The sequence below is a fragment of the Camelus bactrianus genome, chromosome 5, assembly GCF_048773025.1.
Source record: "Camelus bactrianus isolate YW-2024 breed Bactrian camel chromosome 5, ASM4877302v1, whole genome shotgun sequence".
Lineage (NCBI taxonomy): Eukaryota > Metazoa > Chordata > Mammalia > Artiodactyla > Camelidae > Camelus > Camelus bactrianus.
In genome coordinates, this window is record NC_133543.1 from 4,205,917 (window position 1) to 4,230,798 (window position 24,882).

The following is a 24,882-nucleotide window of genomic DNA, read 5'->3' on the forward strand; positions in this document are numbered from 1 at the left end:
ATTCCTGGGTGAAACCCCATATCTCCTCCTGCTCTGTTCTTCTCTTGAGGCTATTGTCCTGGAGGGATGCAGAGTCCTTGAACCTGGCCCTCCAAACGTACATAAGCAGCCTGTTCAATAAAACAAATTATGCACTTCTTCACATTTGCCAGTTTTTTGATTCCAGAAAGGCTGCGGGACTCTTTCTCACTGTCTCCTGTGCCCCCACCACTTGGTGGCCCTCTCCTCATGGAAACACGATTTCCCACAACTGCACCCTGCCTCCCAGCTTGTCAGAGGGGAGTGACCCACAAAGACACACGTGTTTGTGAGGATCCTGTCGCCCAACAGAAAGCCTACTCCTGGAGCCACGGACAGAGATCTGGCCTCCTGAGCAGCTCAGCTCTAGTTGAAAACGTAAACTGGGGACCCCAAACATTGCTGAATGACTTTCTGAGTCACCTGGACTGGAGGGGCCTGATTTTTCTTTCCAGGAATGGATGTAGCGCAGCCTCCATTTTCAGGGCTGACATTCATGATGGATCTATTTCCCCCAACTGCACCCCAGGAAGGAAAGGCCCTTCCATCCCACTGGTTAGAAACCCAGCCCAGGGGAGTTCCAAAGCACCACATCGCTGTCAGGTCCAGCATCCCTGCAGAGTGGCCCCTGCCCCTGAATGAGCCCCTTGCCTGGGCCTTCCGTGCCCCGACATGACCACACCCCAGATGGTGCTGGGGAAGGCAGGGAGTGCAGTGAGGGGTGGGGGGAGCAGAGTCCCTTGCTCTGGAGTGAGGGTTCTTGGGGAGAACACAGAGCAAGGCACACACCACCCCCACCCTATACCCCAAACTCTTAGCCCCGCCTACACAGGGGCCGCTCTGAGTCCTCTCACCATGGCTCTCCTGTCAGACTGCACCTAACCCGGCATCTGGCACCCCAGCCCTACCTCCCCTCTTATGACAGATCCCGTCTTCTTGGAAACTGCCTAGCAGCGAGTATTCAAGGCCGGCAGCGGGCCTGGCGGATCTGCACTTCAGGTGCCCTACCTGGCCAGCCATGCGTGCCTGGGCTCAGTCCTCTATCTTGCCCACTGGTAGACTGGGTCCACGTCCGGTGCAAGCGGAGGCCACGGAGCCCAGGCTGATCCCCACACAGGGACAGGTGAGGGTGTCCCCGTCTCGCTGCCCCGCTGCCCCACTGCCCCGCCCACTGGTGGCAGCACCGCCCCAGCCTCCGCCCGGCGCCACCTGCAGGTCAGGACTTCCGAGCGGCCCCGCCCGGCTGCCCCATAAGCCTCCCCCACCTCCGTCCTGGCCGCGCCCTGGCTCCCATTGGCTCCGCAAGTTCTGCCCTAGCACATCTAGACTCGGGAAGACACACGACGCAAGCGCTAGAGGATGGCCCTGCGGCGTTGCCATGGTTACAGGCGCCGCGCTTCGCGCGGGCCGGCCTGAGCTTCTGGGGCGGGCAGCGGGCTCCGGAAGTGTGCAGCTGCCAGGGACCATGGCGGTGCTTGCTGCTGGGGATGGCGGCTTGCTCGGCCAGGCGACTAGTTCTGGCCTGGTCAGTAGGCGGCCGACATCTTGTCTGGGGCGGCGTCTCACAGATGGTAAACGTACATCCGCGCCATCGGCGGGGCCGGTGGACATGAACCAGGGTGGGATCGGTGTTGGGGTGGTGGCCGGGGAGGGCTGTGTGCCGGGGAGTGTGTTGGGGCGGGGCGGGACAGGGCTTGGGCACAGACTCAAGCTTTCCTCCCCCTCAGGCCCTGGGGCTGGGGCCGCGAGTCTGGGTAGCCCTTGGTGGCCGCGGCCTCCCAGAACCCACCGGGACGGGCAGGCGGAAGACCCCTCTTAGATGAAGCGGGTCCTTACCCGGGTTTTGAAGAGCCCCAGAGTCAGATGTTGGAATGATGTGGTTTATCAGCCTTGTTTATCTGCAGGGAAATTTCAGTTCCATCCAGATGTTGGTTCCTTCAGTCAACCTCAGGAATAAGACACAAGGGTCTGTGCCGATAAGTAGTTATCTAGGGCTTGACTCAAAATAAACTATGCGGGGTGTAGGGATGGTAGATGGGACCCTCTCTCTTGAAGTTAGCAGCCTTCTGGGATTAGAGGCCCCAGCTGAGGATTACATCCTCATCTGCAGTAATGGAGGTTGTGAGAAACACACAGAAAAGGGAGGGGTGTGGTGGCGGTAACTCATTACAGAATCCAGGACCCTTGCCTGGCTCTTGTGTAGAAGAGTCTCGCCTTGGATAGGGCAGCAGTTATCAAAGTGTATCCAAGGCCCCTGAGGTGCAAAACCATTTTCATAGAAACGCCGGGATGTCACCTGCCTTTTGCACACTCTTGCTCTCCCGAGTTCCTGTGGGGTTTTCCAGGGAAAACCTGGCCTGTGATATCACAAAACAGGGAACGCAGAGGCAGATAGGAGAATTCAGCTCTCACCAGTCCAAAAGAGATTTGCAGAAATTAAAATCACTGCTATTCTTCTCACTAATGATTTTTCTTTTGAAAAATAGAATTATATTATGTTTAAGAGTATTAATGGTAACATACAGTAGATTGTTAATATTTTTAAGTGAATTCATACACTTTTTCTAACTTCTTATTTAACTTCTAACACAGGAAATATTGATAGATTTAACTCACATAAATAGCAGCCTTTTGGAGTTCTCAGTAATTGTTAAGAGTGTATAGGGTTCTGTAGAACAAGAAGTTTGAGAGCCCCTGGAGAACGGGTGCTCAGTTGCTAGTCAGGTGCTTGGTGTTAGACGGATGCCAAGATGTCTTCCACAACTGCTCCCAGACTTGAAGTAATTGGCCATATGGAGATGGGTGGGCAGTGCCTCCACTTTACAAACCAGAAGCTGCTGAATGTGTCTGGATTGTAGGCCATGGGCTGTGCAGGGATTCCCGTTGTATCTGTTCTATCTAAGCCGGGATTCCTGTTCAGAGGCCTGGCCCTGAATACCCGCTCTCCTTTGCTCCCAGCCAGGTACCTTCTGTGTGATGTCAACCCTCCAGAGGGATTCAGCCTCCGTAGGAACGTCTGCATCCACATTGCCTTCCTCCTGAAGACCCTGCTGAAGATGGAGGAGCCGGTACTGGTGCTATTCCCTTGGGGCCACCTCTACCACTGGCAGAGCCCCGATCCCTGGTCCGACTCCTTTGACCTCCCAAGTCTCAACAGAAACATCCCTGACATTGAGTACGAGCAGTTCATTGCAGGTGAGGTGGTAATTTAACTGGGGCCAGGTGGTCGTTGTTCTGGCTCCGATCTGAACAACGGGCCATCTTACTTTGGGTTTGTCGGTCTGCTTAGGGGCCCTGCTCATGTTTTCCACACTGCAGGTGAATTTGGTTTTTCCATAGTTTTTTCGGTAAATCAATTTGAAGTGTATGAGCTCTATGTCCGCTCACATCTGAAAACCCTGGCCTCCTGGTGAGATGGAGCGGTGACAAGGAGGCCACAGCCACAGAGGCCTTGTCCCAGAAGGACTCACTCCCTGTGCTGTTTTGTTAGTTTCAGGTATACAGCATAGTGATTAAGTTGTAAATATACATAGTCTATTCTTTTTCAGGTTCTTTTCCATTATAGGTTGCAAGATACTGAATACTGTTCCCTGTGTTCTACAGTGAATCCTTGTCGTTTCTCTGTTTTACATATAGTAATTTGTATCTGTTAATCCCAAACTCCTAAGTATGTTTTACAAGTCTGTGAGTCTGTTTTTGTTTTATAAATAAGTTCATTTGTATCATTTTTTTTAAAATTCCACATATAAATGATATCATATGATATTTGACTTTGTCTGACTTATTTCACTTAGTGAGATAATTTCCAGTTCCATCCAAGTTGCTGTAAATGGCTTTATTTCCTTCTTTGTTATGACTGAGTAATATTCTGTTATATCTAAATACCACATCTTTATCCAGTCATCTGTCAGTGGACGTTTAGTTTGCTTCTATGTCTTGGCCATTGTAAAGAGTGCTCCTGTGAACATTGGGGTGAAGGTATCTTTTGGAATGAAGGTTCCCTCTGGATATATGCCCAGGAGCAGGATTGATGGACTAGGTGATAAGTCTTTTTTTTTTTTTTTTTTTTTTTGTCTTTTGAGGAATCTCCATACTGTTTTCCACAGTGGCTGCACCAAACTACATTCCCACCAACAATGTAGGAGGGTTTCCTTTTCTCCACAGCCTCTCCGGCATTTATGGTTTGTGGACTTTTGAATGATGGCCATTCTGACTGGTGTGAGATGATAACATTGTAGTTTTGAGCTGCAATTCTCTGATAATTGAGCGATACTGAGCATTTTTTTATATGCCTATTGGCCATTTGTGTGTCTTCATTGGAGAATTGCTTGTTTAGCTGTTCTGCCCATTTTTGGATTTGGTTGTTTATTTTTTTCTTATTAAGTTGTATGAACAATTTATATAGTCTAGAAATTAAGCCAATGTCAGTCTCATCTTTTGCAAATATTTTCTCCCATTCCATAAGGTGTCTTTTTGTTTTACTTATGGTTTCTATTGCTGTGCAAAAGTTTATAAGTTTAATTAGGTCTCATTTATTTATTTTGGCTTTTATTTCTGTTGCTTGGGTTGCTTAGATTGCCCTAGGAAACCATTGCTGAGATGTATGTCAAATAATGTTTTGCCTATGTTTTCTTGAGAGAAGTTTGTAGTGTCTTGTCTAATATTTAAGTCTTTAAGCCATTTTGAGTTTGTTTCTTTTTGGTTTTTTTGTGACTGTATTGTATGCTTTTGATTTGTGGTTACCTTATTCTTCAAATATATCAACCCATTACTATATCTATTTTCTTTAGACTGATAATCGCTTAGGCTCCAACACATCCTAAGAATAATGAAGAAAAAAAAGAAAGAAAAAAATCTATATTTTCTTGTTCCCCTCTCCCATTCCCACCTTTTTTTATTTTGATGTCCTTTTTCATTTTTACATCTTTATGTTTATTCTCTTGTAACTCGTTATTGCATTTCCAACTATGGTTTTCCTGTTTCTACAGCACCCTGCTTCCTTTCTGTTTAGAATAGAACATTGTAATGTCTCTGTTAGGTTCAATATTGCTGAGTTATCTCCCCTCCCCCCTCCCCTTCCCACCCCAGGCCTCTTAATACTCAGTCCAGGAAAGCTAAGTCCATTCTACCCTTCATCGGTTCTGGGAAAGCAATCTTCAGAGTGGGAAAAAACATTGAAAAATAATATTCTGTGAGTTGCTTTCTACCCTAGTCCAGAGATGAGAAACATCTGAAGGTGGAGGAAAAAAGTTGGAGGTGGGGAACAAAGTCTTTTCTCCTTTTGCTACTGAAGAAATGATTGCTTTTGTAATTAGTGATGGTGCCCTTTAAATTGGTGAGATCGAGATTCCACAGCTTCAGCGCCTGTGAATAACCAGCCGGGAGAAAGCTCTCTAGGGCCCCTGCAGTGGGAAAGGCAGCCCCTCTGAGCACCTGTTGTTCTGTATTCTTCCTGCCTCCACACGGGTTAGCTAGGCACTGTGCAGGACAATGCAGTTACCCAAGGTGGAGGACTGGGAGACCCCTGCTGTGTGGCGAGCCACAGGAGCCCACACTTGTAGGACAAAATGTAGAGTAGTGGGGCGGTCATATGAACAGAGGATGGTTGAGACCCAGGATAGTGTCCTGGATTCCAGCAGGCGAGGCTGGCGGGGCAGATGGGGCCCTGGGGCATGGGCAGTCCTTGAGTGATATGAAACAAAGATAGGAACAAAGAGACTGGATTCGTGTGGGGGTACGGCGCCCCCGGAGGCTGCGGGGCAGCTCAGCGAGCCCAGGGGGAGCGGGCACTTCCCCAAAGCTGGGTTGACAGGTCACAACCAACTCACTGGGGACCGAGAGGCACTGAGACATTTTAACCTTTTGTCCCTCTTCCTGGAAAAGAAACTGCTGCCTGTTAAATAGCCTGTGTCATTAGTGAGAATTAAAGACATGAAGCAAGAGTGCCTCAAAAGTCATCCATTGTGTAGTTGTTAATAAGTGTCAAATGCAAACTTGAATAGATGAAATGAAGCATTCATCAGAGGATTTTAAATTCCTTTAAAATAAAAATTCTTGCTGCCTTTGTTCTTCATTTCAGGGTTCAATTGGTGATAATAATAGTAACCAAAGCAATAGCAAACCCTTACAGAACTCTGTCCTGCTGTTCCAGGAACGCTGTGTTCATGACAACCCAATGAGTTGGCACCACTATGAGTTCCACTTTAAAGGTAAGGACATTAATTAATCACACAGCTAATAAATGGCAGAGCTGGGAATTGAACCCAAGATGTCTGGCCCCAGAGCCCCCTCTCAGCCCCTTCACTGCAGCACATCACTTGGCATGCCCGACACAGGCCAGCATTTAAGAGCAGCGTGACCTTGGCCAAGGCTGCTTCACCGCTTCGTCTCGGATTCCTCATCTGTAGAATGGGGGTGTGGGCAGTGAACTCTGTGGGCTCAGTGATCACTTCCTCTGGCTCTGCTATTCTACTGCTTTGAGTTAGTTTGGTAAGTATCCGAGCCCCTACATGGCCCACACATGGGCTGGCGCTTTGCTAGGCTCTGGGTTACGGAGCAAAGTAAGATCCGCCTGCTTCTCCGAGGAGCCTGTGTCCTTCCACGGGAAGCAGCTTCGAGGCCCAGGCTCCCTCGCTGGCAGTCGGGGGCTGGGCAGGATAGTCTGATAAGAAAAGATGGAGGCAGGGCCCCTCCGGGAACAGTGGTGGCCACACAGACCTCAGGAGCGGGAGCGTCTGTCCAGGCTGCTGAGAGGGGATCCTCATGAGGCCAGTAGTCCCCCCAACCTAAGCCCTCAGGACAAAGATCCAGCCATCCCTTCAGTGTCACCATAGAGCCAGTCCATCCTCATCACTGTGCCCCTGTGCTCCTTTGTCCTGGGGCCTCTCTTCCCCCTACACCCAGAAGATTCTTCTCCCTCTCTTCTCTGAGTGTCCCCTCACTTCACCCGTGGTCCCTGCTTCCTGGGTAACCATCTCTGGAGTTGACACTTTGCCCCCTCACAACCCCAGTTTGACCAGGAGCCTGGGTTGGCCTCCTTGTGCTCACTTTCCACCTTCAGATGATTGCTCCTCCCCTCGTGGGAGCACATGGAAAACCCAGATCCTTTCCTATCAGTGCCTGCCACCCTGGCCTCCCTGCTCATCTGCCTCAGTCAGGAGCACCTGGACCACCAGCTCTGTATTGCCTCGCCTCCTACCATCAAGACGTCAAATTTCATTCTCCCTCCTCCACCCAGTGTGGTCAGTTTAGGGTCTTCTTCTCCGTCAGCCTGAGCCAGCCACCCCCCATTCACCCTACCCCCGGGCTCATACCCGGGCGTGTCTCCACCCAAGTTCCATGCTCTCTCCTTTAAGTGCCCACCTCTAGCCGTCAAGCTGCTTCTCCACCAGCCTCCCTGGCCCTCCTTCACCCTCACTGGGGCATCATGCACTGACTCTGCTTTCCTGCCTGTCCTCGTTCCTCTTACTTCCACTTCCCCACCTTCCAGCTCTGCATCCACAGTCAGCACTCTCTTTATGAGAGACAAAACCCCCTTGAGCCTTGACTTTTTCAGTTCCTCACCAGGCCGACTTCCATCTCGGTTCACCCAGCTCTACTTGTTCTGAGCCTGCAGGCAACAGGCTCTCCCAGCACAGGTTTCTAAGACTACAAATCAATTCCCACCATGTTGCCGCTGCCAGGCAATCCTCCAGGATTTCTCTAGCGAGCACATTTCCCCACTTATCACTCAGTGGTGTTAACGTTCTCTGCTCTCTGCACACCTTGAAGCTTCCCTCTGTCTCTTCCCTGACTCCCAGCAGATGGCCTTGCCTCCTGCTTCAGAGAGAATGACATGTTACTGGAAAGGATCTCGCTCACCTGCAGCAAACCTGCTCACCTCAAATTTTATCTGTCTCTCTCCCACCTGGACTCTAGCTGTAGTTGTTCTTAATTTAGTGAGTTTAGTTGTCATATATATACACAGTTAAAAGCATAGCACACTATAGGCCACCTTCTAGGGCTTACTTTTTCAATTTAACATAGAGTGTATGATTCATCCATTTCATTGCATGTACCTGCAGTTCATTTGTTTTAACTGATCTTAAATATTGTGTGTGTGAAAATAACACAAGAGAAGGGTAAGCCAGGAGTCAGGATGATGGTTATTTCCTATGAGAAAAGGCCAAGAACAGGATAGGGAAAGAGGACACAGTATGTCTCTGTCAATATTCCTGTTATGATGCTGGGTGATATGTTCATAACTGTGTCTTTTAATATTAATTTTAATACATAAATACCTCTGACAGTCATCTATGATGAGAATGTGTCATGAACCAAGATACAATGGGTAATATTACATCATTATTGTTATGTAATCTTGTTATATTATATATTAATGATAATCTTACATTATTTGTTATGGGTTATATATTACATAGATGCATGAATTATATGTTATGTATATAAACACCTACATATATATTATATACTATCTGCTAATAAATAAACAGAACATAATATGCTAGTATATATTCTATTATGTATTATTTAATAAATAATAACATACTATATCTTGTTATATGACATGGCACATAATCTTTAATAAAATAAGAAATCTGTCAATATATATTGGTAATTAATAAAATTTTAAAAAAAAGCCCTCAGCTTTTAACACCAATACCGCTCCAGCTGTCACTGTCTTTTCTCTTCCCTTTCATGGTCGAGGTACTCACGGTGCTATCCATTCCCCCTTTCATCTCCTTATCCTGAACCTTCTTCCTCCTCCCTTCCCATGCTGGCTTCTGCCGCGTGGTCCCTCTAGTCACCAGCGGCCTCTGGGGAACTGATTTGTGGGCACTGTCTCTGGCCCCAACTCACCTGCCTGTCCGCCACCTCTGCCACCGCTGGTGGGGGCGGGGTTGGGGGCAGAGTGCACCTCTTGTCCTGGAAGAGAACACAGCACAGACTCAGTGACCAGCAGCAGGTGTGGCCGGGAACTGCAGGACTTGGGGGAGAGCCAGACTGTCTGCATCCAGACCGGGGGCACTTGGAGTGTGAAGGAGCCCCGTCTTCACTGCCCCTGAAGTGAGGAAAACACCCTCAGGTGAGTTAAAGTGCTTATGACCTAGGTCTGTTGGCTGGAAAGGACAAACGGGCCCCTAAGGGGAGGGTAGTTGATGTTCCAGGCCCCACAAAAGCCCTAAGGGCTGGCGGGGAACCAGGCTGGACACTCCACTGGACCCAGTGCCCCCTCGGGGGTGGGGCTTTCGGGAACAAGCAGAAAGCCCTCGGTCTCTGGGGGGAATGGGGCAGTTTGGGAGCATCCCTGCAGTGAGTCAAGTGAAGTCAGGGCCTGTGGGATCCGTTTCTATGGCCACATCGAACCTCAGTAGAAGCCACAGCAGGAGTGGATTCCTATCTCTCCAGCTGTCATCCTCGTGTCTGAGTGCCAGGCTTCAGACCCGATCCCCTGGGGCGCTAGGACAGTTACAGAGAGAGGCGGTTCTGGGAGACCTCAAGAGGGCGGTACTGGCCTTCCTGCCGACACGATTACACAAAGATCAAACAATCCATCGATGGGAAGAAAAGAAGAACCATGGTCACATCTGGACGCGAAGCTTAGACGTGGTGCATGGGTGACATTTATCGACAATCCAGCGAGGTTCTGGCCAGAGTTAGAGGCCAGGGCAGCAAGCCGGGAGTGACACTGAGGAGCATCATTGTGCAGAGGCTGGACTGGTGGTCTGCAGGCTCCTCCCAGGAGAAGCCTCAGTGTTTGGGATGTGGCTAACATGTCTCCTTCGTGTCACCAGCAAGTGATGCCACCTGCAGAAAATCAGCTGTCATCGTGAGATGGATCAGCCCTGGGTGATGTGATAAAGCCTCCTACAAGAGGGGGCACCAGATGGACAGTGAACCAACCAACAGGCTGATGATATTCCCACCTGTGTTTATCGTGCTTTTGTAGCCAAGAATGAGGAGAGAGTTGCATGGCTCACCATGAATATTTTAACAACTTGAGAGGGTTCCATGTCTCACTGCATTTAAGTGTCACCTGGAGGAATTCAGGCAGTGTTTAGACCCAGTGGAGAATAACGGCCTCTCGGTTCCTCGTCAACCTGGCAAGCCCACCAGCCCTCTATGGCCAGACGTTGGCAAGTGCATTCCCTTGTTAGAACAAAACCCTTCCCACGCACGCCTGTGGTAAGCTTTTGTTTTTTTTAATTAATGGGAATGATGATACATTACAGCCTCCTCAGAACTTTCCTTAGGGCTTCTCGCCTTAGACCCCTGCAAGGGGACACGCTGCCCTCGGTCCTGCACTGTAGACTGTCCCCCTGGCCTTGACACTTCCTCTGGCCACCCCCTCCATCGGGCGGCGTCAGCAGGACCAAGGGGACATGGTCATTGGCTCCACCCTGTGCTCTAGAAACCCAGGACCCAGAATGCCCTGCCTCAGCAGCCCCTGACCCATTTCTAGTGCCTGCACTGGCTCTCCCCGGATTTCAGATACCCAGGACTCACAGAGAGACTAAAGGGCAGCTGTTTGCATGGAGGTTATAGGCAGAGCCCGGACGTGAAATCTGAGTGTCCCCCTGTGCACATCCAAGGCCCCTTATGGCAAGGGATGGACCCAGCATTGGGAAGAAAAGGGTCAGGCTAGTGATCAGAGTCTGGGAATCAGCTCTCCCCACACGCTCACTTTCTTTGCAGGACTCCCCTGTGTCTGGGAATTCTAATTTTGAACCTGGCCTTCCTGCTTATAATAAATATATATTTGTAAAGGCAGGACTTTAGAACCTACTGCACTTAAAATGTTTAGATATATAGGATGTGAGCTCCCAGGTATGCTCTGGAACTGCACTTCCAAAGGTCCAGAGCATTTATGTTGGCTCTACTGAGACTGTAAGTGGCAAAGACCGTCTCCAGCGACGAAGGGCTCCTGCTTCACGCTCCGAAGTCAGGATCTTCTGAGAGGATAAAACAATGGACACTGAGACCCTCAATTGTAAATTGATTTAGAATAATGCCAAAGGTGGTTATGACGTGTGTGTGCGCACGAACGCACCTGGGGAATTTTGTGGTACATGACTGTGAGTGTGTGTGTGGCTGTGCACAGGCGCCCCTGGGGATATATGTGGTTGTGTGCATGCTATGTGTGTGTGTGGTACATGAGTCCATGTACGTGTGTGTGTAGGGATGTATGTGGATCAGAGTCAGTGTGTCTGCACGTGTGTTTGTGTGTACGTTCATGCATTAGTTTTAACAGTAGAAGCTGTCCTTTAGAATTCTGAAGTAGTAAAATTTGTATGATGTCTTTTGCTGTATAATTCAAAATTTAAAAAATCTTCAGTCATCAGAAATTTATTCCGCCCCGATTCTGATTTTTTTTTTTACCATATTGATATGTCTTCATTTTACTGATGAGGAAACTTAGCTTAGAGATGTTAACTGACTCAACCAAGGGCATGGAACTCGCGCGCCAAGGGCCAGGACGCAGTCCAAGCCACGCTGCTCCAGAGGCCTGGAGCCCTGCTCACGATCACGTGTGGCCTCATGGCGGGGGAATAGATTTTGATGGGCTGTGGCCAGCGTGCAGGCTGCCCAATCCGGGGACTCGGGAAGCCGGGCAGAGAGTACCAGACAGCAGACAAGAGTGAAGCCCTGCTCAGAAATCAGATAGGTTCCTAGGTCTTGGATGAGTAAGGAGGCTTACTGCACATCCTTGATCCCTTTGCTGGTGGCCAAAAGGGACCAAGACCCAAGAGAGCACTTCTGGGAGCTCTCTGCCAAAATCTGGAAAAGGACTGCTCAGGACTGGCTCTGCAGTAGGAGCAGAGGAAGGAAATGCCGTTTCTTGGTGGACATTATTGGTGATGGCAGTAGGAGGCCTAGCATCCTTGTTATGGGGGTGGCAGGACAGGGTCCTAGTGGATGATCGTTTCACCTCTCTTAAAAATCATTGCTTCATATATTGTATCCATTTTGTGGTTTAATTTAGGATGGTAAATATGGTCTCTGTTACTCCATATTAGCTGGATTGATTAATTTTTTTATTGTTAATTTTCTCTTCAATGATTTGGAAGCTATATTGCCTTTTAATGAAAATTCTCTCTAAATTTTTATAAATATCTCTAAGTTCATAACTTTCTATGTAATTGGACCAGTATTCCTATAACACTATCAAAAATGAAATAATTATTAGATCCTGTTCCACAATAATGATAAATTTAGCATATTTTACCTCTCTGCTGTTCCAGATTGTGTGTGTGTGCGTTTGTGTGTGTGTGTGTGTGTGTTAGTGTCCTCCAGTTACTACTTTTTGAGAGTTGCTTTCAGTTTGTTATATTAACAATGAAAATAAAGGTATAAACTTCTTGGATTTCATTGCTCACTATCACTATTTAATACCATGTCTTTCCCACTTTTGAGTTATTTACTTATCGGGATTTTCAAATCAACTGGACACATGATTGGCTAAGTTTTTCCGAGCGGTGGACTTGGAAACCATTCATGTCTATATGCAGCTTTATGTTCTCCTCCTCAACAACTCTCAGTGTGTTGTTGATGGCCCAAGCCTTGTTTTAAATTATGGCATTGTTTTTCATCACCAAAAAACAAAAACAGTTTTCTTGATTTAAAGTGCTGTCTTTTTATGACTGGCCAGTCTTGTCTGCTGGATAGAGATTTCCTTAACCTTCCTCCTTCTTTTCGCCATAACTCGGATTCATTGAGATGCATGTTTTTACCATTTCTCAGATGGGCTTCCACTTTGACTTTCGCTTTAAACCATCACCCCACTCTTTTTCTCCATGCTTATTCCTGAAAAAGTGAGCTCTCTATTGGATTAAAGATGGTTCCCATCCGAGATTTGTGGCTCCCTGTCCAAAGGTCCAAATGAAGAGAAAAGGAAAGATTCCTGTTTCCATTGGTTACATTTTGTCAGCTTAGAGATCTAGTTATCCGTGTGGCTGCGGTGGAATCTGCAATATCTTGGCTCAGAGTTTCCTTTTTCTGGCTTACTAGGGGAGCTGCATTAGCTGGGGTCATGGTGCTGTGGCCGTTGTCAGGATCCCGGGGCTGAGGCAGCCCCTCTCCCCCATTGTTATTTTAATCTTGCAAACTGGGTCCCAGCTATGCGAACCCTGCACATGGTGGCCAGGATCACCCCCCATGTGACGTGCCTCCAGTTCCTCGGCGTCCCTCACTGCTATCAGCTAGCTCCAGTAAGGGTGCGAGCTGGCTTCCACTGCGGTCTTTCCTCCTTCCTCTCCAGGCAGGCCGTCCTTTCCGACTAGTTGTCCCTATACATTCTCTCCTGTGCTACATAAGCTGAAGGAATTCCTCAGGGTTTCCAGCAGGTAGATGGTGCTCTTCTATGTTTGGACCCCTTAAGTGCTTGCAGTGGAAATTTAGGGGGTGGAAAGGAAGAGCTTGGGGGTTCTCCATATCTAGGGGCTCCCTATCCAGCAGATTCAATTAACAGTGGTTTGAAAATATTCGTGGAAAAACAGAAAGTTTCAAACAGCATCACTTTAATTTGCCATACACTGACAACTACTTACATAGCTTTCATGTTGTATTAGATACCGTGAGTAATCTAGAGATGATTTAAAGTGCACAGGAGGACACAGCAAAAGAGAATGTGACAACGAATGTACGTGTATATTCATGTATAACTGAAAAATTGTACTCTAAGCTGGAATTTGATGCAACATTGTTAAATGACTATAACTCAATAAAAAATGTTTGTGTATATATATATATATATATATAAGTACATGGGAGGGTGCACATAAGTTCCATGCAAGTCCTATGCCATTTTATACAAGAGGCGTCAGCATCCATGGATGTTGACATCGGGGGAGTCCTGGAAACAGTGCCACATGATTACCAAGGGATGACTGGAAGTCCAGGCTCCTTATCCTAGCCTGTCATGTCCCCACGTGGTCTGAATCCTACCTGTACCACACTTCCCTTGTCACTCTCCTCCAGACCTGGCAGACTGCCCTCTTATTCTTGAACAGGCCACACTCACTGCGCTTCATGTCTGGACCCTAGAAATACCAGTTACTTTCTGAGCATGGTCTGCTTTCACAAAATGGGCTGCATTTTCACTAGAGAAGACAGTGTGGAATTTCCTTTAAAAGCTGAAAATAGACTTAACTCATGATCCAGCCTTCCCACTCCCGGGCATATGTCAGAAGAAAACTCTAATTCAAAAAGTCACATGCACCTCAATGCTTACTGCAGCACTATTTATAATAGCCAGGACATGGCAACAACCCAAATGTCCATCGACAGCTGACTGGATAAAGATATAGTAGTATATTTATACAAAGGTATACTGCTCAGCCATTAAAAAGAACAAAATAATGCCATTTGCAGCAACATGGATGGACGTAGAGATAGTCATTCTAAGTGAAGTAAGCCAGAAAAAGAGAAAAATGCCATATGATTTCAATTATATGTGGAATCAAAAAAGACACAAATGAACTTAACTACAAAAGAGAAACAGACCCACAGACATAGAGAAACAAACTTACGGTTACCAGGGAGAGAAGTGGATGGGAAAGGATAATTATGGGAATTGGAAAAGTGTCCCTCTTGGGGAGTTACGGAAATGTTAGCTATCTTGATTGTGGTGATGGTTTTCTGGGTGTAGACATCTACCAAATTCATCAAATAGTACATGTGAAATATGTGTAATTTACTTTACAGGAATCATACCACAATAAAGGTGCCTGTAAAAAAATAAATAAATAAATAAAAGATTGGCGGCATTGTGTCCTACGTTTTTATGTGTCTTTAGTGAGTGGGTCTTCAAGTTTCCGGTCTGCCATATTTTCTGAACCAGAAGTGCCCTCCTTCCCTTTTCTTTGATAAAATGTCAGTGGGTGGCATTTATTCCCGTGGCTTCAACTGCTCTCTGCCCACTGATTAACTGTCAAATCTTTTCCAGCAAGGACATCTCAGTTCAGTCCCAGAAATATACTTATAATTGACAAGTAGACATTCCCAATTGATTAGCCCATAAAAATCTCAAGCTCTGTGTGTTTGAATTTACACTCGCTCAGTAGTAGGTTTACTTCTTCAAACAATGGCATCACTATCCCATCTGTTTTCCGTGCCATACATCTGGGAGTTTTCCTTTACTTTTCCACTCCCTCACCCCCGTCAGTACTACAATTCTATTCCTTAATATCCCCCAACTAAGTCCACGCCCCTCACTCCCCAGTGCATTAATTCCCACCCCTTGCTAGTCTCCCCAGTGCTGTTCTTTAGAGTGAACAATCCACTTTGCTCACTTTTAATGGCTAATCTGTGTCACTCTCCTCCTTAAAACCCCAAAGAATTCCCCGCTGCATAAGTGAGGAAGTCCAAGCTCCCTGATTTAACGTCACACCTTCTCATAACCTAGTTGCTGCTTTTTTTCAGCCTCAGCTTCCATTAGTTCCTCACAGCCTCTAGCCTCACTGACCTTCCTTCCCTAATTGCAAAGTGCTGTTAGACACGACCAGACCTCTGCACGAGACACGCAAGCTGCTGAGAATCCCGTCCCCACCACACACTCTCCTGGTCTACAGATTTGCTGGAATCCTTCAGATGTCAGTGCAGAAAGCATTTCCTCTCTGACACCTTCCCTACCTTCTAGAACCCTGCCCCAGGCAGTGCAAAAGCCCCTCTGAACATACAGTAAACATGATGCCAAGTGAATCTTAACACATTGTTTTGAAAACCTATTTAAATTTGTCTCTTCCATGACACACTGTGATCTCCTTGAGGGATGGGGGATGTGTGGTATTTGTCTAGACAGCTAATGTCTGGCACAGACCCCGGGCCATCGGAAACAGTCTGCTGACTCATCAAGAAGAATTGTTGCCTTTGCGACGTAAGACAGACTACATGATCTCTGATCTTACACCATTCGGCAAGGGTCAAAATAATTTCACATAGAGCTACACAGGAAAAATATGTGTATTCTTTTTCTCTCTGTGAGCCCAAGATCATAGGCAGCCTGGAACGGAGGTGTCACTCTAAGTTGTCTGTCCCCTAGGCTGTCACGTCCAACTTCAACATATTTTTTAGAAGTTGTAGGGATACGTGTACATCACCCCGTCATAGAGTAAACGGCGCTTCATCCTGACCCAGTTTAATGTCCACATGAAAATCAGAAATCTTCCAAACTGAAGCCTGAGGAATTATTTCCTGTCTCTCCTTCCAGTCTGTCTGCCATCTTCATCCCACATCCCCACTGCTCACCTGCGTCAGACCACCTTCCATCTATAAACATTTTCAGTGGGACAATTGGATGAGAACTAATTACAGCAGTAATGAAAATGGTCCCATGAACGTAGGCTCTGCACAACAAGGATGCTTTGACCGGAGGCCTCAGCTGTGGCCTGCAGGGTCTGTTCACGTTTTCTGCCTGGCTTCCCTGCAGAAGTTGTGCAGAAAATCAAGCCTGCAGTCAAAGTCATAGAATGCTCAAGAAATCCAGAAAAATAGAGTGAGAGTCATCTCCTTGGGAATATTTTTGAAAACCATCCACTAATAGGAAGAAGAGCTTTAAGAGGGTCATTTCAGATCAGATGATGTCCAACTGCAGGTGGGTCAGTTTTGTCATTGTTGCTCGCTAGTTGGCTTTCTGCTGCTTCTAACACGTCTCTGTTTAGAGAAGTGGCCTGAGTCTACCCTCAGAGCAGAAAGGTGAGCTGGGCCTGGCGACAGCCTAGCTTCTGTGCTGTGTAGTACCCCACTGAGAATGAAGGGATGGCCCAGGGCTTCCTCTGACTCTCTCCCTCAGTTATAAACTCTCTGAAGGGAAAATGGAGTAAAAAATTCTTAATTCAGTATGGTATTGTCAAAGTATAAAAATAATTGTCTTTGGAGGGGAGGGTATAGTTCAAGGGGTACAGTACGTGCTGGGTTCAATTCCCAGTACCTCAATGTAAAAAAATAATAAGGAAAATTCTGTTTTAACAAAAGAAAAAGAACAAAGAAGAAAAGAGATCTCAAACAATCCAACTTTAAAAGAAAAAAACATTTTTTACATAGTAATCAGCTCAGTCTTTTGCTAGATTAGGAGTTTGGGATTAACAGATACACACTACAATGAATAAAATAAATAACCAACTCCCACGTCCTTAATAACCTATTTCAACCTGAATTCTTTCTCTTTTTTCCCCTAAGCAACCCGTGGAAACCTCTGAAATTCTCACCTTATAAAGAATTCATTTAAAGGTGGCATGAAAGTTACTGGTTAAAACAGTTATTTGTGGTTCCATGAATATAAGTCTAGTAAGAAAGATAGACAATAAGCCAGTAAGCAAATAAATATATTATGAACTGCCAGGTGCTTATAATTGCCACAAAGAAACATAAAACTTATTAGGAGAGAAAATGATTGAATAAGAAATATGTGTGTGCTATTTTAAATAATGTGGTCAGATAAGTCCTTTCTGTGGGTAAAATAATTTGAACAAAGTCCTGAATGAAGCAAAAGAATAAGCCACGTATGTAACAGACAAGAAAAGCCTCCCAGGCCGGGAGAAGTGTAGGTACGAGACTTGGAGTTACAAACACAGCTGTCCCAGTGGGGACCATCTGGGCGGTGAAGATGGGCTGGAGCAGAACGGTGAGACCTGAGGCTGCAGAGACGGGTGAGGGACCGGATCACACAGGGCCTTGGTAGAGACTCCGGATATCCTTCTGAATACAACAGAAAATCACGAGAGTATTTTGCAAAGCAGAACAACTTGATCTGATTCATACTTTAATAAGACCGCTGTGGGTAACATATGGGGAATAAGCAATGGAAGCAGGGCAAGGTAAGCTGATGGGAAGGCACTGGGAAGAGTGCTGCTGACCTGGAGAGAGACACCGAGGTTGGGCTGGGATGATGGTGGGAGAAGGGCTGAAATGGGGACACGATTTGACAGTAACGGTCACAGGCCTTAATGCTCGAGTTGGACACAGACACAGAGTGGTTCAGGGTGATGGGTATGTGATATTTGGGGCTGAGCCACAGTTTTTGTACAGAGACCTGACAGGAGAATAAAGTGGGGACGTTGACGTTGGTAAGAAGGGTTGGTGGGTGTTTAATTCCCCCTAGAGCCGCGTCTCTGTTTCTCTGTAGATGAAGTCAGCAGAGCAGGGATGGGTGTTCCTACTTCTGCAGAGAATTGCGTGTCTCCCTCATCGACAAATTCGAGAGGCCGACCTGCCCATCCAATTGCAACATCTTGAATCTGCTTCTTTCTATCCAGGAGGAGATTTCCAACTAAGATGCCTATCAAAAATTCCCGTGTCCACAGTTAGAGCTGTGTGCCTTTGGAATGATCTCAGAGATGCCTACACAGAGGCTCGGTGTGCTCTCTCTCACTCAGAGCACACAGTTCCCTTCAGTCCACGGGGTCTCAGCAGAGAAGATTTCACAAGTAGCCCCTCTCAGGCCCTGGGGACCAACCTCCCGCTTGGCCGAGCTCTGAAAATGAGCACGAGTTCCGGGCAAAGGGCCTTCTCCAGGGCGCCATCTGGCAGATTACATGAGGACAGTGTACAAAAGAGTGGGAGGGTTGATGGTATAAATGGATTTTAATTTTTGCTCTGAATCTGATTCTGTCCTTCCATTTTATTAAGGAAGTGTTCTTAGGCCAGACATGATTCTCCTTTTTTCTTTCTATTTGATCATCCAAGAGGTTTAGATAGGGTATTTGTTTTAGGGTAAGAATCTTTAAAAAAAAAAAAAAACCTTGCAAATAGCGTCTTGTTAGGCATTTGGACAAGACAACCAGTAAATTCTCCCAGCAGTATTGAACCCCATTGTTCCTCCAGGGGGTCTCCAAAGGTATACATGTTCCAAATCTGGCCCAAAAGCAATGAGCTTTTCTTTTTTTTTTTAATCACTTCACCATGGACAAAAGATATCACTAAAGAAAGTTAGAAAAGAGCAGGTCCCCAACATCCAGGGTCCCTCCCAAAGAGCCCACAGAAGTAAAGAGGAGATGAACGAGAGAAACGGTTTATTTATACACACGTAGGAGCCAACCAGAAAAGTAACTACCATGTTAAATGGTGAAATTTGAAGGCTTTTTTTATCAACCTAACTTAATAGGGCAAAGGGAGAGGAGAAAATTGGTTTCCATGACAGGTTTTCTTCTACATCTATTGAATCTCAGGTATCTTCAGCTAAAGTGCTTTTGTATTAACCGTGGGTTCCATCTGACTTTCCATTCCTCGAACTTTGTTCTTCTTTTTTAAGATTCACTCATGTATTCTGAGCCCCTGGCTTTTCCACGTGAATTTTATATTGATTGTCAATTCCTGGAAAACACCACCTGGGATTTGGGTAGGCATACTTTGAATCCTTACATCTAATCATGGACTACTGTCATCTTAGTAGAATGAAGCCTTCTGCTCCATGAATATGGGATTATTCTCTGTGAATGTAGGTCTTAATTTCTCTTGACAGAATCTCTCATCTATTGTAATCTTCAGTGTCCATGTCTGGTACTTCTTCCTCACCTCTATTGGATGCTGATTCAGAAGAGACACGACCTCCTGGAGAACCTCTACTGCCACGGAGCTGACATGGAACTGAGTCCTGAGAAGGCTTTATATTCTTTTAAAAATAGGATTAATGTACTTTAATTACTCCATAGATGAGCAATGAATGGGTCACATTAACATAGGATTTTAATCCTTTTAGGATTAGTAGAGTAATAAAGACACAGTATGAAAAATTGAAATACTGCCTAAAAGAGAAGAGATTTGTAATTCCCACCCACAGAGGTGACTGTCATGAATGATTTGGTGCTTATGTCTCAGTCTCTGTGTCTCTCAGTATGTCTTTCTCCATCTCTGTCTCTCGCACACTCACAATCAGATCAGTTTACATCTATACTGAATTCACACATATGTGGTCATGCAGATGGGACCCTGGATGCAGACAGTGGGTCTGCATACTTCCACCCTGAGGCCTCCCTTGACATTGGGTTGAGACCAGACACCCACTTTTCCAACTGCACAGCATTCATTCATCCACATGAACCAGAACGAGTGGACCCAATCCCCTCTCCATCAACATTAGTGTTGCTTTAATTCCGACTGTTGCAACCAGTGCTGTGATGAACACCCTTGAAAAGGCATCTTTGAATAAGTGTGTAAGGATTTTAGTGGGATGAACTGTAAGGATCAGAACTTCTGGGGAAGAGATGCGTCTGTGGCCCTTTGATGCGTCCTGCACCCTGTTCTCCTGAAGAGGAGCGTCCCTTCACTCTTCCCTCCAGGGGATCTGCTGGAGCCTCTGCCTGCTTACATTGTCACCAGGGCTGGTTGTCACCTGACTAAAGACCCGCCAGTGTTATGGTGACCGGTGTTGTCTCTGCAGTGTTTCCGTCTGCCTGTGTTCTCACCTGAGAGGTCAAGCATCTCTAACACACACTGGCCACCTGCATTGCCTCTCATTGGAACTGACCATGTCTGTTCTGTTTCTGTTTAGAACACTGCGTTTTGAAAGATTTTTGGACTACAGGGATGGGAAAACTTTCTCCAAAATTGAGTTATGAGCAATGCTTTTTCCAGGTTGTGGTTTGTCTTTCAAGCAGTTTTTCTGGGCTTTTGCTAATTTTTTTGATTTGTTTCGTTTTGTTTTTGCCACAGGAAGAGCTAAGCATCTCCCTTATGTCTTCTGGCTGTGGTGTCACAGGGGGAACAGCAGTGTCTACCCTGAGATTATGCACAGAGTTACTAAAAGGGCTTCATTTTGTACATCACATCTTTAATCCCCCTGTATATCCCCTTAAAATAATAAAAATGCTGTTTCAAGTGAAAACTGAAAAACCAGCAGCCCCTGCTGAAAACATGTGGGAAGGCACAAAAAGCCAACTATCATAAAGTTTCATTGAAAGGGAACACCCAGCAGAGGTAAAGACACGCAGAAGGAAAGAGGACTTGGGGTTGTCAGGGGCTGGGCGAGGAGGGAGGGTAGTGCGCTCTCTGGATCCATGGTTTCACTTTGAGGAAAGAAATAGTGTGAAACTAGATGTTAGTGATGGTCTCACAACATTGTCAATGCCCATAATGCTCATGAATTGCACAATTTAAAAGGGGAAAAGTCTATATTTTATTACATGAAACTCTAAAAAGGAAAATAAAGGATGCCATAAATGATGTGAAACAAAGAAAGGAAACTAAAGAAAACCAAACAAAAACATCTCCAGCGGAAGGAACAGCAAGTTTGGGGGGGGGGACTGACGGTGGGATTTTGGAGTACATTTTGGAGAAGAAGGTGTGGGTGGGTGCAGAGGGGGCTCTGCCCCAGGGGGTGATGATGTCTGAACTGGTTCTCCGTTGCCCAGCAGTCCAGGTGCAGATGCAAGTTCAGGATGAGCTGCAGGAGTGGCAGGAGGGAGCTCGGGGTCTCCTGCTGGATCCAGATCGTCCTTTTTTTGGTCTCTGACATCTTCCCCTGCCCCTGCCTCCTCTGTAACTATTGGATGTGGGGAGTGTTTTAAGTCTTGTGGAAGAGCTTATGCTGTGAGAGGAAAAATTTATCCACCTGACTCCTTTTCCATATGCCTCTTTAAAGACAGAAACCTTCCCAGAGCTTTCCAGACAGCTCCCTCCCAGAAAGTGCCCACACGATGTGTTCTGTGACTGAATTCTTCCAGACAGGTGGTCTGAGGCCATTTTTTGCTCTGGTCCCAACGGTAGCCTCTGGGGACACCTCCCTGTGTGGCCCAGCCCTCTCCCCTCCCCCACCTGCACACATGCACCAGCCCTGCCTTTCTGACCTTCGGGCTCTGCTTCGGGGGCTCCTGGTCCTCCACCTTACTTGCAGCGAGGTGGGCACGGTGCTCCAGGTCAGAGCCGGGTGTGCTGAGTAACCCGTCTGCCCCGGACAGGTCTCTGGGGGGAGCCCTGGGTGTTGTCTGGGTCGGAGGCCTGCCCCACTGATTCCTGGGCCATGGTGGTGGGGACCCCTCATTATTCAGACCCACCTGGATCCTGCGCTGGCCCTCAGAAGAGTGGCACATCAGCCCTTCATTTGGGGAGGGGGCGTTGGTATTCTTATTCATCAGCTGCTGTTCAATATATGGTATCTAGTTCTGCAATGACAGTGACCAGCAGCTGACCCGGCCTGGAAGTCTCAGAGCCCTGCCCGGCCAGGAACACTCCTGCTTCTGTCCACTCGACCCTCTGCTGCCAGATCAGACCGAGACTTTGTTCAGCTCAGACACCCGGGAGGGAAAAGACATACCCAGAATGCATGGGCTCCACCTTGGGCAGCAGGACCCTTCCCTGGCTCTCCACATCCCAGCCAGCCAGCTTTGCCCTGGGCTGTGGATGTGACCGGCCCACCAGGCCTCTGAACTGCTCTTGCTTGAGGCAGAAACCCATCCCCAGCATGACTGCTCCACCTCCACCAGCCAGGACGGGGCCGTGGGGATACCTGGGTGGGATCTGAGTGGTGGCCCGGCCTGGGCGGGCCTGCTCTGGGCCTCCCTGTGTTACCTTTGGGTCTCTCTGGCCAAAAGTCCAGAGGAATCTTGGGTGAGACATGACCCAGCGCCGGCAGCGTTGGTACAGCCCCTCGCTGCGGGCTTTCCGGGAGCTGCGGCCTCGGGATAATGGGATGCAGCAGAACATGCCTCTGTCTCCAATCAAGTGAGCTGAGTAGGGACTTCTCTACAGAGTGGGTGCCTGGTGACTTTGGTTCCAAGTTCTGTTGGGCTCTATAGCCAGGGAAGTGAGGTCACTTCCTGGGGTCCACTTACCCAAGCTTCCTCCTGACACATAGCTCCCCAAGGGCCTTTCTGTTCTGCCTATCTCTCATTTCTCACTCCATGCCATGTCCACACACAGTGACACCAACTCAGCCCCCCTCATAGCCCTGGAGAGGCCTGGATGCAGCCAAGGCTGCAGTTCTGAAGACACAGCTGGGTTCAGACATGGCTCCCCCCACTCAGCAGTGCTATCAACATGGAAAAGCCATGTTCCTCTCAGGGTCTCCCCAATCTCCCATCAGCACACTGGGGATCATTCTGGCCCCTGTTTCCTAGAGAAGCCATCCTGTCTCTAGACCTAGAAACACCTACTGCATCTGTCACCCACACGGGCTGGCATCACAGGGAGCTCATGAACAGACTCAGCAAATGAAGGACCCCACAGAGGGCTGGCGGAGCGCAGAGCAAATGCCACACAGGCCTGGGTCTGCCCTGAGGTCTGGAGAAAGTCTCTTTCCTTATTGCTTGCTTCCCAGCTCAGTCGTGCGACTAAATTTAAATACAACTCTGACATCGTCCGCTCTGGCATACAACCTCCTAGGTCATTCTGTCATGTTGACATACAGACCCAGTGTCCCATCTCGGCCTCTGTGGTGGGCTGCCCCACAATGGCTTCATATTTTTTGCCTTCTGTTCCCACGCCCTTGTGTGATACCCACACCCTCCTCTGGAGGGTGGATGGACTTTGAGACCAGGTTCTGACATGCAGACTGACTTGTGAAAATGTGCGTGAGTTCCACTCCTTCACAGCTCCAGTGTTCCTTCTCTCTGTCTCTGTTTCTCAGTGCCTCTCTCTCTGTTTTGTCTCTCTGTTTCTCTGTCCCCCTGCTTCTCTGTGTTTCAGTCTGTCTGTCTCTTTTCCTGTATGTATGTGTGTATATATTTATGTGTATATGTGTGTATTTATGTTTGTGTATTTTTCGGGCCCAGGGCAGGTCACTTCTGAAAATCCCTTGATCACATATTGATTATTTTGAATTCATGTTACTAAAGAAAAATTATCTTTGAAAATTGTGAAAACACTTTGGTGGGATCTTATCTAAGGACCAGCACTGCTAGGGAAGGGATGTTCCTGGGGCACTTTGATGTATCCTGTACCTTGTTCTGCCGGAGAGGAGCGTCCATTTGCTCTTCCCTCCAGGGGAACTCCTGGGGCCTCTGCCTGCTCACGTTGTCACCAGGGCTGGTTGTCACCGGGCTAAAGACCTGCCAGTGTGATGGTGGCCAATGCTATCTCTGCAGTCTGTCCATCTGCCTATGTCCTCACCTTACAGGTCGAGCATCTCTAGCACACACTGGCCACCTGCACTGCCTCTCGTTGGAACTGCCTGTGTGTGTTTTGTTTCTTTTCAGAACACTGGGCTTCAAGAGGTTTTTGCACCACAGCGATGTGAAGCTTTACTCCGACCTTAGGTCTTGAGGAAAGCTTTATCCAGGTTGTGTTTTTTCTTTCCAGCTGTCTTTCTTGGCCTTTGTTTTCTGCTTTAGTTTGGTTTTATTTTGCCACAAGAAGAGCTAAGCATCTCCCTTCTGGCTCTGGTTTCACACTTAGAACAGCAGTGCCTACCACGAGATTATGCACAGAGTTACCAAAAGGGCGTCATTTGGTACGTCTCATCTTTAATCCATCTGGATTTTCCTCTCAAAATACAAAAATGCTAATTAACATGAAAACAAATAAACAAAAAATTCACCCGTCCCTACTTAAGATATATGGGCAGCGAGAAAAAAAGCCACATTTTATATGATTTCATTGATAGGGAACCTCCAGGATAGGTAAAGAAATAGAGAGAGAAAGGGGATTAGTGCTTCTCATGGGCTGGGGGAGGTAGGATGTGGGGTGCGCTTTGTACACAAGCTTTTAGTTTGAGAAGGCAATTGTCTAAACCAGTGGTATTGGTCTCACAGCATTGTGAATGCACTTAATGCTCCTTAAAATTGCACAATTTAAAATGGGAAAGGCTAAACTTTATTCTTATAAACTTAAAACAAAAATAGAATATAGTATAATAAAAAAGAAAAAAATCTGACTCCATAGAAGATCGGTCATTTTGGCTTTAACGCTGTGCCCTCTTTTCTAGGCTTAATCTTA

General features: G+C 47.1%; 1 long non-coding RNA gene across 1 annotated transcript; it reads left to right on the forward strand.

Annotated features, from left to right (window-relative positions):
• Positions 1 to 1,493: 1,493 nt before the first annotated feature.
• On the forward strand, positions 1,494 to 7,225 carry LOC141577631 (uncharacterized). Its single transcript, XR_012506857.1, has 4 exons — positions 1,494 to 1,589; positions 2,981 to 3,213; positions 6,170 to 6,227; positions 7,135 to 7,225. It is a non-coding gene; the product is annotated as an uncharacterized LOC141577631 (long non-coding RNA).
• Positions 7,226 to 24,882: the final 17,657 nt, after the last annotated feature.